We start from the raw sequence: 17,438 nt of genomic DNA, 5'->3' as shown, positions 1-17,438 counted from the left end.
TCTACAGAAAAAAAAAAAAAAAAAAAAGGGAAGAGGACAGGAAGAAAGTGTTATTTTTAGTGCACAATAGTAAATTTAACAGAATACAGCATTGACAAAGATTAGTCAGGTGGTTAAAATGGGGAAAAAGAGAAAGAGGGCATTGCTTTTGATGGGGATAAAGAAAAGGTCTCAAGTTTCTATCTTTTTTCCTTTTTCATCAAAGGTGGAGAAAGGCTTCTGCTGCTGTGGAAATAGGTACATGCTACTATATAATTTCCATTTTAATGATAATCTACAGCAATTTCTATAATTCAGTGCTTTCCCACCACAAATGTCAAACATTTTATGTAATTCAGATCACAGCTTTTCCAGCAAAGTAGAAAATAAAACCCTAGGACAACCAGTAGTTCAATGTTCTCTGATACAAAATCCTGTACATAAGCATATTTACATTTTCCCAAACTTTTTAAACAAACAGTTGAGTTTTGACCATGAACTTAAGCGACACATTGAGAAGTGGTTAGAATGCATCTCCAATAGCATGTAGAACAACTGACAGTTTCTAGGTTGTCTTGGGGTGACTTTATGCTGCTTGTATCCCCAAATCATCTGTTCTGTTGGTGTTGAATACTGAGTTCTGCAGCTTTAAGACTGGTTCCAGGAGTGAAGAGGGAGAGAAGAGGTGCAGAGTTTGTTATCAGAAACTCCACGGCTCCCCCACATCGTTCACACAGACTGGGCTGTCTGCAGTGGACAGTGGGAGAGAACTCTCCTTTGCTCTTGGTTTTTTTTCTGGCTAGCTGAGGCAGAGAAGTTCCCTGGACTGTGGCTGTTTGGTTTTGGGTTTTTTTCTCCTTTTTCCTGGAATTGTTCAAACCTGCTCTGGACTGAGAACCCAGAGGAGCACCGGGAGCTCACAGCTGAGTCCCACCAGGCCTGGCCTGGGCTGTGACAGTCCCCAGTGCTGGAGGGATTGGGAACAGCCTGAGTGAGCTGGGCTGTAACCCACGGAAGGGACTCTGCTGAATTTGTCATCTCTTCAGAGGGGTGAGAGTTTTTGCTGTTTAGTATTGTTCATTTTTTTTTTTTTTGCTGGGAAGGGCTTTGCCTGTTAAATAAACAGGCTTTTTTTGCCACTTCTCTCTGAGGAAATATTTTCCCTGAACCAGCTGGGGGGGAGGGACTGCTTGAATCTGTTTCCTACAGGGACCCCCATTCAGATGTTTCCTCCCAAATTCACCCTAAACCAGGACATAGGTTTTGGTAAAAGAAAGCACAGTAATAAACCACAGGTATTCCCACTGACTTCACATAAACATTAAAAATACACGAATGGTAAAGTTTTACTCATTTGGATGTTCAAATATTCCAGGTAGACAGCTTGTATTTTTCATTTTCATGTTTGCTTTCAGGGAGAAATAACAGCTAGAGGGAAAGAGAGAAGGGAATAAGCTCTGTCTTTGCAAGCAATCCTAAAGGACATGGCATTGGACCATGGTAGCATTTAACTACAGTCTGCTTTTGCCAAGTCAATACAGCTTTCCAAAACATGTTTATTGGCTGTCAAGTGAGCTCTGTCACTGCAGCTCAGTTATGTGCTTTAAACACTATCTCACAACTGAGAGAACAAATGGATAAAAAAAGTCTAAAATAATAATTTAAAAAATGCATTCACTCCCATGGAGAATTCTACTTAGAATTATCTCAGTTTTTCTAAATTACAAAATGCATGTGAAAGCACAAATGTAAAACCACATCCTCATATGCTCCAATGTATTACTTTTTACTCTGGGGCTAAACTAACCTTTTGGTTTCGAGACTCTATTTCTCAGATGATAAAAAAATATCAGGAGAGAGCATCTGTTGTGCATAGACTGTAACAGAGTTTACAAATAACCTTTCTACTCCCGGATCTTCAGAGTCAGTTTAATTCCAGAGGCTGCTCCAACATGCAGTATTAGCAGAATTTCTTAAGGAACTTTCTACCAGCTCAGAGATGCTGAAGTTCAGTGTCCTCAGGCCCTTCCATCCTCTGCACTTCTGAGACACCAGAGAAAAGCTCAGGAGGAAACAGGTTTAAAAAATACCAAAGACAACAGAAAGTGCTGGAAGAAGGGACTACAAGCACTTGGATTAGCTTCTTTCACAAACTCTTCTGGAAGGGGAGACCATGCTTCTCACCATCCATCATAATCTAAGTCTGATGCATCTGCAGAGGATTGATAGTCTAGGCATGGTAACTCTGGGGTTTGGATTTTACATTTCTGTTTATCAGCATTCTGAGAAAGTTTACACAGCAGACTCAAGGGCTATGTGGAAGCAAGAGGCTCTTCCCTGTATTAGAGGTCTAGGTATGGTCTGCTTAAAAAAAAAATTAAAATATATAGTGACATGGCTCTTTACTCCCTCTGAGGACCCAGTCAAGCTTTTAATTCAGGACAACTGAGATTATTTCTCTTCTACTTTAGGTAGTAACACCCAAGCACAAATGCAGCTTCCTATGACAAGCTATACCAACAACACTCAGCAGGGACAGTTATAAAACTGAGCTTGTTCACTAAAAGAGGGCAGGTCTGACATTGCAGAGACTGCCTGGGGCTGTCCAAACCCAAAAACCAAATACTAGAGGACATCCAAGAGTTTATCTCTCTCCCTTATCCTTGAATGCTGGGGCCTTTCATATTAGAAGACTCTAGGAACATGTTTAGGTTAAAAAAATGTTAGTGGAAATAATTTATATGCACAAGGAATTAAGTGAAACAAAATAAGCTAAATCGTATTGTATGGGATCCACATTGCATATGACAATCTCATAGGGACAGAAAGTGCTCTCTATAGTCCATGAAATTTGCTTTCAACAATACAAAGAGAGCATGAGTGAATGTTGTACAACCAAAATAAGGAAATTTGGTACTTCAGTTATGGACTTCACCATCCACGCACTGTATGTGGTATATGTAGTCTCAGCTAACTGGCAGCATGTAAATTAAAGTATCAGAATTACCTAGCTCCTGTCATTGAAGTCTACTTTCCCCCCACAGTTAGGCTTAGAGACTTTGATGATGTGGATCAAAATAATTTCTAACTACTTTTGTAATGGTTTAGGATATATTTCATTAGATTTTATCCATACAAAATTCATAAAGAGAACATATCCCTTGAATAAAACTATGTAAGATTATATTCTATAAACAGTGAAATAAAATTCAACTCATTTCCTGTCAATACAATTTTTGTATTAAAAGGTTTGCTTTCAGGGCTGCAATATACCCTTTCCAAATGCTCATGCATTCCTAATTAGCTTTCTTTTCAAAACTATTGTACATTGTACCCAGTCCATTCTTCTCTTTGATTAGCATTTGACGTAAGATGTCTCTATTTAGTGACATCAACATCTACTCTCAGCCAGCTACGCAAATTGATTAGGCCAGTTGCATGCCTTTTCCTACAATCCCACATTTGTCTTAATTCTCAAAGATGGAGACATGTAACATACACAATGATACCTTCACTGTGCTCATTAAATACCAACATAGACCACTATTCATTTATTTGTTAGGGTTTTTTTCAGTTCTTCATTGAAATCTAAATATAGTGCAAGACCATCATCGCTTAAGAAGCCCGCAGTGCACCAGATTTTATTAAAGCATTCTGTGAATGATATATAGCACCAGTGGTTTGCCTTATGAATTATATTTCCCCATTCTTTTTCACTAGAAAAGGGATATAGAACACTTAATATAGGCATACATTTTGAACAGCTGAGTAAACAGGAAAGAAACCATCTACAGAAGGAAAATGCCAATACTTATATTCTGGAATAAAAATTAAATATCTACATTTTTTTCAGAGGGTTATATTTTGACAATGCTTTAGTTTTCAGTCTAATTACATGTAGGATATTGGCTTTTGCATTTCCCTTCTTCCACATTTAATCTTGTTAATTACAAGACTCTGATTTTCTCCAGAGGTCATCCAACCTCCTCCCCAGTGCACAGCTTACTTCCAAGCGTGATCTGGTTAAGGACAGTCAGTCCACAATCTCCAATCCACGTGTTCCATTGCTTAGCCTCTCACTGTGAAAATGGCTCTTTTTTACAACAGTGAGAAAATTTTTCTTTACACCCGCCTCGCTGCTACTTGTGACTGCTTCTTTTAATCCTTTTGTCGCACAACTGTGAGAAGATCTGGTTTCCCCATAACCCCTTCTGAGTACCTGAGGTAGTAATTAGATGCCCTCTTAATGTTCTCTTCTCCAGGCCAGATAAGCAGCTCCCTTAGTGTCTCTGTTATATCTCCTGTTTCAGTTTCCCCACGGTATTAGTGGCCCTGGGTTGCACTATCTTCAGTTGGTCAATCTCTCTTTGGAACTGTGGAACCTGAACCTGAGCACAGTTTCCCAGAAGCTGCCTCACAAGTGCTGAGCAGAGGGGAATAACCCCTGCCCTAACTCTTCCACACTGCACTCAGCCTCAGGCAGCCCTGGATGTGGCTGTCCCCTGCTGCTGGAAGGGTGCTCAGCTGAGCCAGGTATGGCCCAGCCTATTCACTTGCACTGTCACAGTCTCTCTGATGGCCCCTTAATCTCTAATAACCTGCCTTTGCTGCACGCCTTTTCTTTCCACAGACTGCAGGGTCTGGTCTTAAAAGGCAGTGGATTACTTGAACAGCCCAGTTTGCAAAGTTATGTGTACCACAATACAATTAAGCAAAACAAAATTTTGGCTTAATAAGAAGAACAGCAAGAGAAACAGCTGAGCAGTTATATAAGAGTCTCCCAAGGGAAGAAGTGGCAGAGTTATGGCTCACTGCATTCCCAACTGTCTTGGGGTGACTTTATGCTGCTTGTATCCCCAAATCATCTGTTCTGTTGGTGTTGAATACTGAGTTCTGCAGCTTTAAGACTGGTTCCAGGAGTGAAGAGGGAGAGAAGAGGTGCAGAGTTTGTTATCAGAAACTCCACTGCTCCCCCACATCGTTCACACAGACTGGGCTGTCTGCAGTGGACAGTGGGAGAGAACTCTCCTTTGCTCTTGGTTTTTTTTCTGGCTAGCTGAGGCAGAGAAGTTCCCTGGACTGTGGCTGTTTGGTTTTGGGTTTTTTTCTCCTTTTTCCTGGAATTGTTCAAACCTGCTCTGGACTGAGAACCCAGAGGAGCACCGGGAGCTCACAGCTGAGTCCCACCAGGCCTGGCCTGGGCTGTGACAGTCCCCAGTGCTGGAGGGATTGGGAACAGCCTGAGTGAGCTGGGCTGTAACCCACGGAAGGGACTCTGCTGAATTTGTCATCTCTTCAGAGGGGTGAGAGTTTTTGCTGTTTAGTATTGTTCATTTTTTTTTTTTTTGCTGGGAAGGGCTTTGCCTGTTAAATAAACAGGCTTTTTTTGCCACTTCTCTCTGAGGAAATATTTTCCCTGAACCAGCTGGGGGGGAGGGACTGCTTGAATCTGTTTCCTACAGGGACCCCATTCAGATGTTTCCTCCCAAATTTGCCCTAAATCAGGACACCAACCCAAAGAGGACAAGGCTGTTTCAAGAATTGCTTCTATGGCAGAGTTTTGTATCACATGTGTAATCTTCTCTAATGGGAGCAATTTCACAATAGCTTGTATTTGCTGTAATCCACACTTCTAGCTCCTCAGAACTACAACATGCATACAAAAGATTTAATCAATTTATAAAAACAGTTCCAAACAAAAACTAAATAGAAAAAACTGACTAGTGGGAGGAGTTCTTCTTGACTGTCATTTTACTGTTTGGCAAGGGAATGAATCTGGAAGTAGTAGTGCTGGCATCTGCATAACTGTTCAGAGTTTCTTAAAACGTTTCTGCCATCTAATCAGATGTTAATGGAATGGAAAGAACTCCTCTGTGGAATGAAATAAGACTCATAGCAAACAGCCAGCTCAGGAACATTTTCTGTATGTCTGACCTTGTGGCTAGCTGTCAGTCTCCATCTCTCCTCTATGTAGATCAGTCACAATTCACTTGTCTCTGACTACTGAGTTTCCAAGAGACTTGAAATGTCTTTATACTACAACTACAGGAGATTTTCAATGACATACACAGTCTTTGCTTCTCAGTCTTGATCTAAGCTACTGAGCTTTAAAAGCCATACATAAATGGATCAGCCTTTTTTCTTCCAAGCATCGTAAAATCCTCTCTGCCTTTTGAGGATTTCATAAATCACCTATTAAAAGCCTAGTCGATTTATACGCAGGAGGATACAAAATGCACAACAAATTTTAGAAGCTAACATATTGGTCAAAGATTTCAGAAATTCAACAAATGGAGATCTCTGCAACAATGTGCCATTCGTGCTTGGAGTTGCTTATATTGATGGTGTAAAGAGATCTTGAAAACTAGTCTTGTATGCAGATCTCTGGCTACAAGAACTGGAAAACGTCGGGTCAGAGTGATGAGGGGAAGAGAAACAAAGTGGATTTTGTCACCTTCTTCACAGTTGCCACAGCCTAGTGTTACTGGTCTCTGAATCACTGCTTATATACAAGAACAGCAGCCACCAGCCATACTCTGATCTTTATAGACTGTCAAACCAACAGAGCAGGACTAAGCAGAAAAATCAAAGGCAGCTTAATCTCGTCATCACTGATCTCAGAGAAACAGCCTTATTAACTACAATTTACTTTTCTGCACCTCTGTCCCGTAGCAAGCTAGACACAAAAATAAGACCCAGTTATGGTTTTAAGAGCCTGATATAAATCCTTCTGAAACTGCTGAGGAAAAGCTTCCAGTGACCCCTCTGGACTTCAATTCAGGGAGGAATTCAAGAAGAAAAAGTCCACTGAATTAGTTGCTACATGCCTGTCTTAGAAAGATGGTAACTTAAAGTAGCTGAAACAAAGCAGAAATTAATGAAGCACCTGTAACTTTGCTATTTTTCCAACAGGTTGTTCAAAGACTCTATTTCTTTGGGTTACAATACCCCCCAGTACAATTACAGTAAAATTCTTGATTTATTTTGAACAGTGTGATTCTGCACAGTAGCAACATTGTGGGATTTTATGAATTCAAGACCAAAACTCAAAATTTGTTACATTCTCTGTATTTTATACCTTGGAACCACTCATTTTTTGAAAGAGAAAGCTTTTCCAGAAAGATAAGACCTTGTGCCCCTTACCACCACCTTACACCAGTTTACTGATGTGATATGGTCACACTAGCAAAGACTGCCTTGCAAAGCCTGCATTTTTGCAACACAATAAATTCAGTGGGTTAGACTGGATTATATCAACACAAGGTTTCTATTGTTCAAACATCACTCATGTATTTTAGTGGTTTAATTCAATATGTCAAAACAAATCTAGTTACCTTTTTTTTGTTTCCCCAATTAAGGTCATAAACCATATGCAGAAAGAATATTACCAGGGTTGGTTCGGATGGATACATTTTACTCCCTGAAACACTTCCTATAAATTTTAACAAAATGGCGAAGGATAACAGTAATTGCAGAAATTGCTGAAGAACGTACACAAGTGATCCATACAAGAAAACACATATGAGTGATTCCAAGTCTAAGAAGCAGGCAATAAATAAAAAAAGTCTAAGAAACAGTTTGCATGTTTCACCAGAGGCTGCTTGATGAAACTTCCCTAATTAGGTTTATTAGGAATAGTTACCAAGAAGGATTCTGTTCTTTTAAATGCTACCATTCAAAACCTATCAACCATGAAATCACATACTTCTTGAGTATATTTGCAGTTTTCACAGAGGGTGTAGGACACTGCTTCCAAGACCTGCCAAAGTATCACTGCTACAGGTTTGAACTACAGATTAAGCACAGATCAAAGGGCCTAAAGGAGTGTGTGTATACTCTGTAATTTGGAAAGTAATGAGTAAAAGACATCACTTTCCAATTACACTTATAAGTGCAGCATTTAGATATGTCAGGAGCAGAATATACCTTTGTAATTAAAAACAAACTAAAACCAGCAGCAGCAGTGGTTTGGAAGCTAATCAGGCATTCAGGGAGCTTTAACAAAATCAAAAATATCCCAGTGCCTTGAAATTTCTCATCCACTTACTTCTTGAAAGTCATATTGCCAAAGCAATATGATGCCAAAGCATCATGAATTCTACTAGCAGGGGTTTTTTTTCTCTTTCAACAAAGTAGCAAGACATGTAGTGTTCTATTTTTAAACTTTTTTACAGTCTTTACCAGGTTAGGCATGGGTTCTTTCCCTGGGTAAAGGCAGAAGAACTACAAAGGTATTAATCTTATCTACTCCCATATATATTGACAAAATTGCTAGAGCAGGGTGCATTTTACAGCATTATAAAATCCTCAAGAGAACTAAATTCCTCCCATGCCTTGTCCCCAAAACATTTTTGCAGGAAAAGGTATGAACTATTTACAGAAGAAACTGCCAATAAAATGCATCTCTGACATGATAAACATTTCTCCACCATTCAGATTTTCTACATTAGGCTTCTAGCTGAAATTCAGATCTACAGCTGAAAGACTATTGTACCTTTATGTAAGAGAAACATTAAAGGTTCCTTAATTATAGTGTTGCCAGTTTGCACTGTTGCAAACACCTAAAAAGTAAAAGAACAAAATTCACCCCTGGAGAAATTCAATGGAGACAGTTGGATTAGCTCATGGAAAGCCTGACCCACAGGTATTTTCCTTAGAAGACTGGAAAGTATTTTATGAAACATCCTTCTGCATTTAGTGACCAATAATCTACATTATTGTCATAAGCTCACATGACAGTCAAAAAGATATCTCTGAAATAGAAGTGGTAAATCCGGGAAGTTCGTGTTACGGAATAGCCACAAATCAAGAACTGAAACATGGACAGCCATAAGGCCCCACAACATGTACATCCATCTGAAGTGTAAACTGTATCTGTTGCTCAGGACAATTACTGGAATACCTGCCCATGCTGAGCACATCTAGAAGCCCATGCCAAAGCAAATTTCACCACTGACAAAGCAGCTGAAAACAAAAAGCAGCTAAAGCTAAAGTACTGTTACCATAATATATTTTTATTACTGCAAATCCTCATTTTGAGGATGCTAAGCCCTTGCTTCCAGAAGTGTGAGAGACAGGTAATTCCAGCTGGCAGGAGAATGTTCTGATGTAACAGTACTGATTTTATATCCCAGCTTTGATTTCTTATGTTGGGTACCTTGATGCTTAAGCTCCCCAAATTAATGGACATTTCAAAACTACATTATTTCTTTTCCACCTAACTGTAACAAATTGTTTCTGATTCTGCACAGGTGTTGTGAAAGACAGACATTCTCTTTTATGTAAAGCATAGGAAATCCCATGATAAAGTCAGAAATATGGATTTCAACAGTATGATAAACAGTGCTAGAGAACATACATTTAATTACAAAGACCAAAAGCAACAAACAGCAACACTGCCCTTCCTCTCACACCTGAACCACCCACACAAGGCAGTCCCCCACATTTCTAATCTCTAGTCAAAAGCAGTCACAAGTCTGAGAAGAACTAGTTCAAGCAGTTTTAAAACTTAAAATTTCCTCAGATAAATTTTATTCTGCTGAAGAGAACTGTTGCACAGTCCAGAACCTTGTATTTACCATTCTGAATTGCCAGCTACATTCAAGTGCCAGATTGCACTGTAGAGGCAATCACACATATAGTTATTCTATTCCACTGACTGTGAAGACAGTAATCTCTGAGAGAGCAGTAGCTTCTTTATCCAGACAGCTAAATTTACTACTACTTGTCTCATAATGCCTCAAGTGACACAGAAGCCAGAAGTAAATAAGCTATGACTGGGATATTAAGGAGTAAATAACACCTCTGTATAGATACACCTTCCAGAGACGTAGCATTTTCTGACTCAAGCACACACCCATCCACAAGTTAGCTTTTTTCAGATCTGCAGATACATTCGCTTTAAGGAGTGAGACCAAATCAGAGAAACAACAGGAAACAGAAAGCTTCTGAGAATATTGTTCTGCAATTTAGCTACATGAGCTATACACGTTACTCAGAAATTCATTATAAAAACAGTCTGGGAAGCGAGACTTGACCCTGAGAGGAGAGGTGAAAAGAGGTATTTGGATTCTTGGTTGTGACATTTCCCTCAATAGGTACTTTTTGATGGTGAGACCAGTCAATGCATATTAAATCATTCATAGCATCACTGTCCTGGTTTCAGCTGGAAGAGTTAATTTTCTTCCTAGTTGCTGGTACAGTGCTGTGTTTTGGACTCACTCTGAGAATGCTGATGACACACTGATGTTGTCGGTGTTGCTTGCTGCTCACTCCAAACTGAGGACATTTCAGTGCCTCATGCTCTGCCAGTGAGCAGGTACATCAGAAACTGAGGGAGAGCAGGGCTAGGACAGGTGACCCAAATTGGCCAAAGGGGTATTCCATACCCTAAAAGGTCATGCCCAGTAATAATAAACTGGGGGAGTAGACTGGGAGATGCCCATTGCTGCTCAGGGCTGTGCTAGGCTCAGCCAGCACATGGTGAGCCACTGTATTTTGCATCACTTGTTTTTCTGGGGTTTTATTTCTCTCCCAAGATGTCTCTCTTTTAATTGCAATGATTATTTTATTTTATTTCAATTATTGAACAGTCCTTAGCTCATGGATTTTGCCCTTTTTTTCTGATTCTCTTCCCCTCTTATGTACTGGGTGTACATAAGCGAGCAACTACATGGTACTTAGCTTCTGGCTGGGGTTAAACTATGATAATCACAACTTGCATATGTGTAATACTGTACAGTGGCCTTCAGGAACTGCATTACCTATAAAATTACTTCTATTTTTATTCACAAAGTATATGTTTGTCTTTGATGATGTCCTGAAAGGGGCACATTAAATTACTAATGTAACTATTAAAGCTATTAAATTACCAATTTTGAGAGATCAATTCAAGCACATTGAGATAAGCATAAATCCAAAGTAAACCAAGTGTCTCTTCACTTCACTGACCCTCCCATGAGGCTTTGAATGCTAAAATGTTTTTCTCCTGACAAGATTAACCCCTTCACTGTATAATCCTCCCTGGCCAAAACAGTGGAAGTAGTTACTCCTAGGGCTCACAAAATGTTCTGTTTGGTAGTACATAATGATGGGAGGAGGACGGATGCATGGTTTATATTTACTTTTAGAGTCCAGGGTGCAGATGGCTCCCCAAGCTTCCTGACAAGATGCTTATTTTTATTCCCATTGTCACTATGATTTCCCATGAACAAATATTTATACTTCAGAGGAAATGTTTCAGTAACACGTTTCAGACAGGATAAGCAACGTGTTCACTTCCCATCCTTTTATTATGAGAAAGCAATTTTGCTATACAGGAGGGAGTAAATAAATAGATTCCCCAGATATGCTTGGGAAGGGCTATTTCTTGCAGGGAACCCATCTTGAAAATACTGGCAGCATGACAATAGATCAGTGTTAGCTGACCTGTGGAGGTCTCATTTGCAAATGCAAGGAATGAACACATCAGAGATTTACTGTTTCCTTTGTTCAGAAAAACAGACCATTCCTGTGCAATACTGTCTTAATTAAACATTCTCTCCTCTGACAAATTTTAGTAGCATCTTATATTCCTATCTGCATTATTATAAGGTACATTTAATACATATGGCAAGCTATAAATCCATCTTTTGTTAATGCTTCTGAACATAGACTGAGGAAGGCAAATGGGTGAAAATGACCTAATTTTATTGACTACTCCAAATTGTGGGCAGAGGGTTTGACTCTCTGATAACTTCCCGAGGTTCCTTACAACCTGAATTTTCCAACGAGCCTAAATTAAGGACATGTATTTGGTTTTACTAACTTACATACTTACTGCAGGAACTGTAAGATCTGACTGTGATACTTGACCGAAGCAATATAAATATACACCTGTAACTCAGGCTGGGAAAAGCCCCACTTTTCCCTAGGCTGCACAGAGCAGGAACTCAGAAAGCTGCCTGGATGCATGGAAAAGTACCTACAAACTCTTTCTTCATTCCAGGATCTCACTCATTTCCTGCGCCTGAAGTTAGTCTGAAAATCAGACTTAGCAGCTTCCATTTCTTTGATGCTTGGAAAAAAGCTTGACATTGGGTCAAAAGCTACTCTGTGCAGAAGCTGCTCATTACCAACCCTGCAACACCAAGCCTTTATACATTTGTTTTTATCTGCTGGAATATCAGAACAAAGCTAACTAATCCTGTACATGAAACGATTATTTGTAGGACTTTTCAGTTAAGACTTTTGCTACAAAGTTTGCCAAGACACAGATGTTATAACTCTAAAATACTTCACCAAAAGCTGCTGGTCAGAAGTGGTGACAGGCAACACTAAGTGAAACATGTCAGGTTTTCTTTTATTTCTCCCTGTTGATACTTACCTCACAGGAGAAAATGTTCACATCCATTTTTAGCAGCTTGATCAAAAGCAGAATTTCATTAAAAATACTTCATGTCTTTCTCTTCCTGTGGCACTCCTAAGGAGGAAAGAAGGGGGGGGGGGGAAAGAAGAGAACCTTACTATTTTCAACCTAAAATTACAACACATGCAACAGCAACATCTTTTATGATCCATTTTATATTCTGATTGGTCAACAAAACAGTCTTTTAAAGTTTCAAACAGGTAAACGGAAATCTTTACTAAAACACACTTTGCTCCAATACACTGAAGAAATCATGGGTAGTTTGATGAGCTTTTGAGCATAACTGGAGATTGAGCTTGTTTGTGAATAATTTCTCTATGGATTTAGATTTTAAAAAACCAAACCACCTCATGTGTCAGAACCTAACACGGCTGCGTCCCAGTTAACCAGCTCCTCTCTCTTAGGGAACAGACTCTGAGGAAGGTTTTTGTGGCTACCTTCAAGAAGGTGACAGACTCTAAAATACGAGCTGACAGCCTGATGGCACATGAACTGGGAATTTTGTGTTGCTTCCCCCTTTGGTAACAAATGAAATTAATTATAAATGTCCTTCCTTGGGTTTGGTAAATGCCTACTTTATTGTGGCTTGGTTCCCATCCAGGAGCAAGGTGGAGGTTTTCCAAGAACCAAAGGTGGGAACAACATTGATTTCACCTCAGATGCTGACCTAAAAGCAATGTTCAGTGGCACAAGTAGGTTTCAGAGGTTCATGCTAGCTTAAATAGCAGCAGTGAAATGCAGAGTCTTCAAATGAACAGAGTAGTGGCCCACTGGGCATTTTTCCCTTCTTATCAGGATCACTGAATTTGGGACTGAAGTTAATTTCTAACAGAAATTACAACCCTCTGTAGATACCCAGCACAACACAACAGAGAGAACAAACAGAAATGAAGCAACACTTCATTCCACCTTTGTGGCATAGACAAGCCACAAGGATTGACACTAGAGCTAGAGGCTTGATGTTTATGTCCTCTAAGGGTCCTGCCCTTCCCTTTGCTACTTATGAATAAGCATTTTAGGGGCAAAAACATATAAGTTTTCCTGCACTGCAATGTTTCATGCAGCTACAGCTGTGGAGAATCTTCTCACCATCTTTTCTACTGTGTTCACCCTTCCTTCCTCCAAGGCAAGCCCATACAGCTCCCTTCATAAGCCCTACAAATAACAGCCTTAACCCACAATTAAACAAGCCCCCAGGTTATTAATTAGTGACATTAGTATACTCAGGGCTCTAAAACTGTTTAAATAGATCATTTATGTGATACTGCACCATTCATTACTGTTTACTTGTTTCCTGAGTATTGATGGCAGATTAGAAGTTACTTGCAGCTTCTTTCAGAACATCCCTTTTCAAAAAGAACAAACTACATCACTAAAAGGGTGTCTGGTTTATCTGATCATAAACCCAGAGCTTTCTATGCTTTTACTTCACTGAGATCTCATTCTCTTTTAACAGCCTTTCTCTGCTTCACCCTCATTAAAATCTACAGATGTGACCTCCAAGGATATATCAAGACACTTCTTACTTTCAGACAGACATGTAAAGCCCTTCCATAAGCTCATTCACAATTCTTTTTCATCAATCATTAATCCTTTATATTATTGTCCTATTAAAGGCCACATTAAAACTGTCCTGCTTGCTGAGATTTTTTTTTTTTGTTGTTATGCTGTAAAGTCAGACCAGTTGTTTGAAGAATGTAAGCAGATAGATATGTAGTTAACTTGATTTTCATCATTACCAAAGCATAAGCCTAAAAGTTTCACTTTGCAGATGAAAGTTTATGGCCTTCATCCCCCTGGTCTCAGTCTTCCACTCTCCAGTTTTGAAGATAGTTGAGTTCTTAATTAGCATTGTTCTACCCTATTACAATTCCAAAATACAAACATCTTTCATACCATGGTAGTGGAAGCAGATCTCTCTGTCATGATGATCTGCACTCAGAAGAACAGAGCAGCTAAACTTTATATGCACCAGAGTCTCAAGAAGCTCACAGCTGAGAAGAGATCTGGCTTGCTGTGACTCTCACCCTGTGTGCCTACAGAGAAAGTATTAGTTCTGGTCGTGGCAGTGCACTTCCTTCTCTCGCCCATCTGCTCTTCGCCCAGGCAGGCATTATCTGAGCTAATGCTCACCCACAAAAACAAGCACACTGAGATATTGTGTGCAGGACATGCAGCAAGGTCACCGTGTGCTAAGAGAAACTAAAACCTTTTGGAACACAGGGTAATTCAGTGAGGGTTGTACTTGCATGGTGTAATTCTGCAAAGGGGAGAATTTCTTCTAAATAGGCAGGAAGGTAAGGAACAGAAACACCTGCTGCAGGTCAGTAAGTGAAACATTTGCAGTGCAAAACAAGTATAGAAGGAACACAGAAGATGCCAGGTGGAACACTAGGCTCCTAGGATGACTCCTTGTGGCCAACAGTCATGTCTAATCTGGTCTAGAAGCCTCTTCTGTGGTGGACAAGACACTCCTCTTACACACTGACACTACAGAAAACTCAAGAAAACTCAGCCCAGTTTTTCCCTCAAATCCACCTTAGCTTCACCTCTGTGAAAAAGCTTCAGAAGCCTTAGCTGGATTGATCCAGTCTTTGCCCCACTCCTGTTTTGTTTGGTTTGTTGGGGGGTATTATTATTATTATTATTACTTTATTAACAAACTAACACTATTGTAGAAATTTATCCTCTCAAGTTTTTTTATGAGTTTCCTTTGACTAACCCATCATCTCTGTGCATTGGTTTCAGTTTCTGTAACATCACATATTCACAGTACATCTGCCCCAAATCTCTTCAACAAATCTTTGGGGGATTACATGGAAGAAATCTGCTTTTAAGCCTTATGTTTCTGACTTGCTTAATATGGTGTCACTTCAAACTTTTGCCTTTAAAAGTTCAAATACTGGGAGAAGTTTAAGTAAAAGAAAGAGCAGAACCTTAGTTCACTCTTGTAATCTTTACTATGACACATCTCACTTCCTCTACATTACATGGTTGAACAGACAGTAGAAATGTTACTTCCCATTGATACCTAAACCAACATTTCCTCTCAACATATTTTAAAACCTTTAATGTTACTGGATCCATACCAAATGCAAGTGTTTTGCCCTTTCTATCTCAGTTTCAGCAAGTATGCTTTTTTCCAAGGTCTCTCAAAGAAAAAGGAACTTTTTCCTGTATTGGTTGCATAGATAATAGCATGATGACATGTGATATAAATATTTTCATTTAACCAAGTACAAATGACAACCTTTGGTGCAAAGTTGACAATCAGGTTCTAAAAGAAGATGAGATATTATGATTGCCACTAACCCTAATTTAGGAGCACCCCCAACCACTCAGTTAAACTGCTACTAAACAAAAAAGCAAGTAACTCTAAAGCTCTATTTTCCTATGCTCCCCCAGTAGGTAAAAGTTTTTTCCCTTTTCTCATTCCTTTTTTCCAAGACCTGCAAAAGAGTTGGGCTAGGTCAGGTCTACTGCTTCTCCCCATAGTTTCTCAGCAATTGCAAAAGGAGAGAAAGAGCTTTTTTAACATCATTCTCCTGCTAGGTCTTTTGAGGAGGCACGTCCTTCTCTATAGCCAGCTCCTCTTGTATCCAGTTCTGTACATGCATTTGCACTCTGTGCCAACTACAAATTTCATTCTTGTAATGCAGAGAACCATTAATAATTTAAGATTAAAAAGGAACCTAAGGGCAGGAATATTCCATTTTTGCTCACGAGATAGATAGCACGCTGCTAGTATGTCAACTCAAGTTATCTTTGTGCATGTTAATTCAGCAAATTGCTTTTCAAACAAAGTGCACGCAGAAAGCACCTGGAAGATTCTACGCAAGAAGAAAGTTTAATTTCTACGGCAAATGTGCCAAACCAATACCTAGAAACTGAAATATGAACAGATTTTAATTTTGTCCGTTTAGTTTTCACAAAACAGGGATCAGCCAGGATGAATTTTGTAAAGAAGCCCTCAGCAAGAGCGAGTAAAAGTCATGCCAGGTGTAGAGATAGATACACCAGCGCCCTGCCTGCACCATGAGAAACAATGAACACTTCTAACGGTACGGAATGGCTCGGGAGCGATGCAGCAGGACCGCCTGACACCCAAGCGAGCCGTCAGCATTTCTGACCTTACCGCGGGAGGGAACGGGACATCAGGGCGAGCAGAGCAGGTGCGGAGACCTTCCTGGGGCAGGAGCCAGGAGCTGTCAGGAGCCGCCCGGGAACGGGGAGCGCCCCCGGCCCGCCGGTCCCGGCCCCGCAGCGCCCCGGCCGCCCGCCGCTCCTTCCTCCGCCGCAGCTTCCCACGGCGTGCGGCCCCGCTGGGTCACCCACAGCGACCGACGGTGGCGCGCGCCCGCCCGCCCGTCCGTCCCGTCCCGTCCCGTCCCGTCCCGTCCCGGCAGCGGGGCCGCAGCGTCTCACCTGAGCGCGGAACGGGGCCGGCTGGCGGCAGGACAGAAGTGACGCTCGGCGGGGTGCGGAGGGCGGTACGGTGTCTCGGGTGCGGGGCGGTGTCTGGGGCGCGGTGCTGTCCCGCCCTGCTGTGCCGTGCTGTGCCGTTCTGTTCTGTGCCGTTCTGTTCTGTGCCGTGCCCGGAGCGGAGCGGGCGCGCGCGCCCCGGCCAACCAGCGCCGTCACGTGAGCGCGCCCCGGCACGCGGAGCTGCTGCCGCGGCCGTTACGGCAGCGCGCGCGCGCGCGCGGGAAGGGCCCGTGGGGCTGCGCGCGCTGCTCCGCTCTGAGGGCCGGGGGTCGCCGCGCCCTTCACGGGGCTCTGGGGCGGCGCGCTCGCCCTTCCTGCCCTCGGGAGACACCGTTTCCAGGAATTGAGGGGCTGCGGAGGCAGGAAATCCTGCGGGGCCCCGTGCGGGGAGAGGCCGTAATGGCATCAACTCCGCGCGCGGGAGGGTGGGGTCCCCAGCCGCCTCCTCCCTGCTCCCTGTGAACATCCGCACGATGAAATGTGGAACCTGACTGTGGGATCAGGGTGTGTGTGCCTCCCCGAACTGTGAATACTCCCGTGTTTAACGTTGCTGACTAGTCTGACGAGT

General features: G+C 41.4%; 1 protein-coding gene across 2 annotated transcripts in view; it reads right to left on the bottom strand.

Moving 5' to 3' along the window:
* The window catches only part of RHOBTB1 (Rho related BTB domain containing 1), a 53,072-nt gene extending 36,537 nt beyond the window's left edge, over positions 1-16,535 (bottom strand). The window contains exons 1-2 of one of the 2 annotated variants that reach the window (XM_062496058.1): positions 16,521-16,535; positions 12,344-12,439 (exon numbers count right to left, since the gene is read on the bottom strand). The gene's annotated coding sequence lies outside the window, so the exon portion shown is untranslated. Of the gene's footprint in view, positions 1-12,343; positions 12,440-16,520 lie in introns of those variants that run through there. The other variant, XM_062496060.1, reaches the window with a different exon arrangement.
* Positions 16,536-17,438: the final 903 nt, after the last annotated feature.

This window comes from Cinclus cinclus, chromosome 7 (assembly GCF_963662255.1).
Source record: "Cinclus cinclus chromosome 7, bCinCin1.1, whole genome shotgun sequence".
NCBI classification, from domain to species: domain Eukaryota; kingdom Metazoa; phylum Chordata; class Aves; order Passeriformes; family Cinclidae; genus Cinclus; species Cinclus cinclus.
Note: the sequence above shows the minus strand (reverse complement) of the source record. Positions and strands in the feature narration are given on the sequence as shown.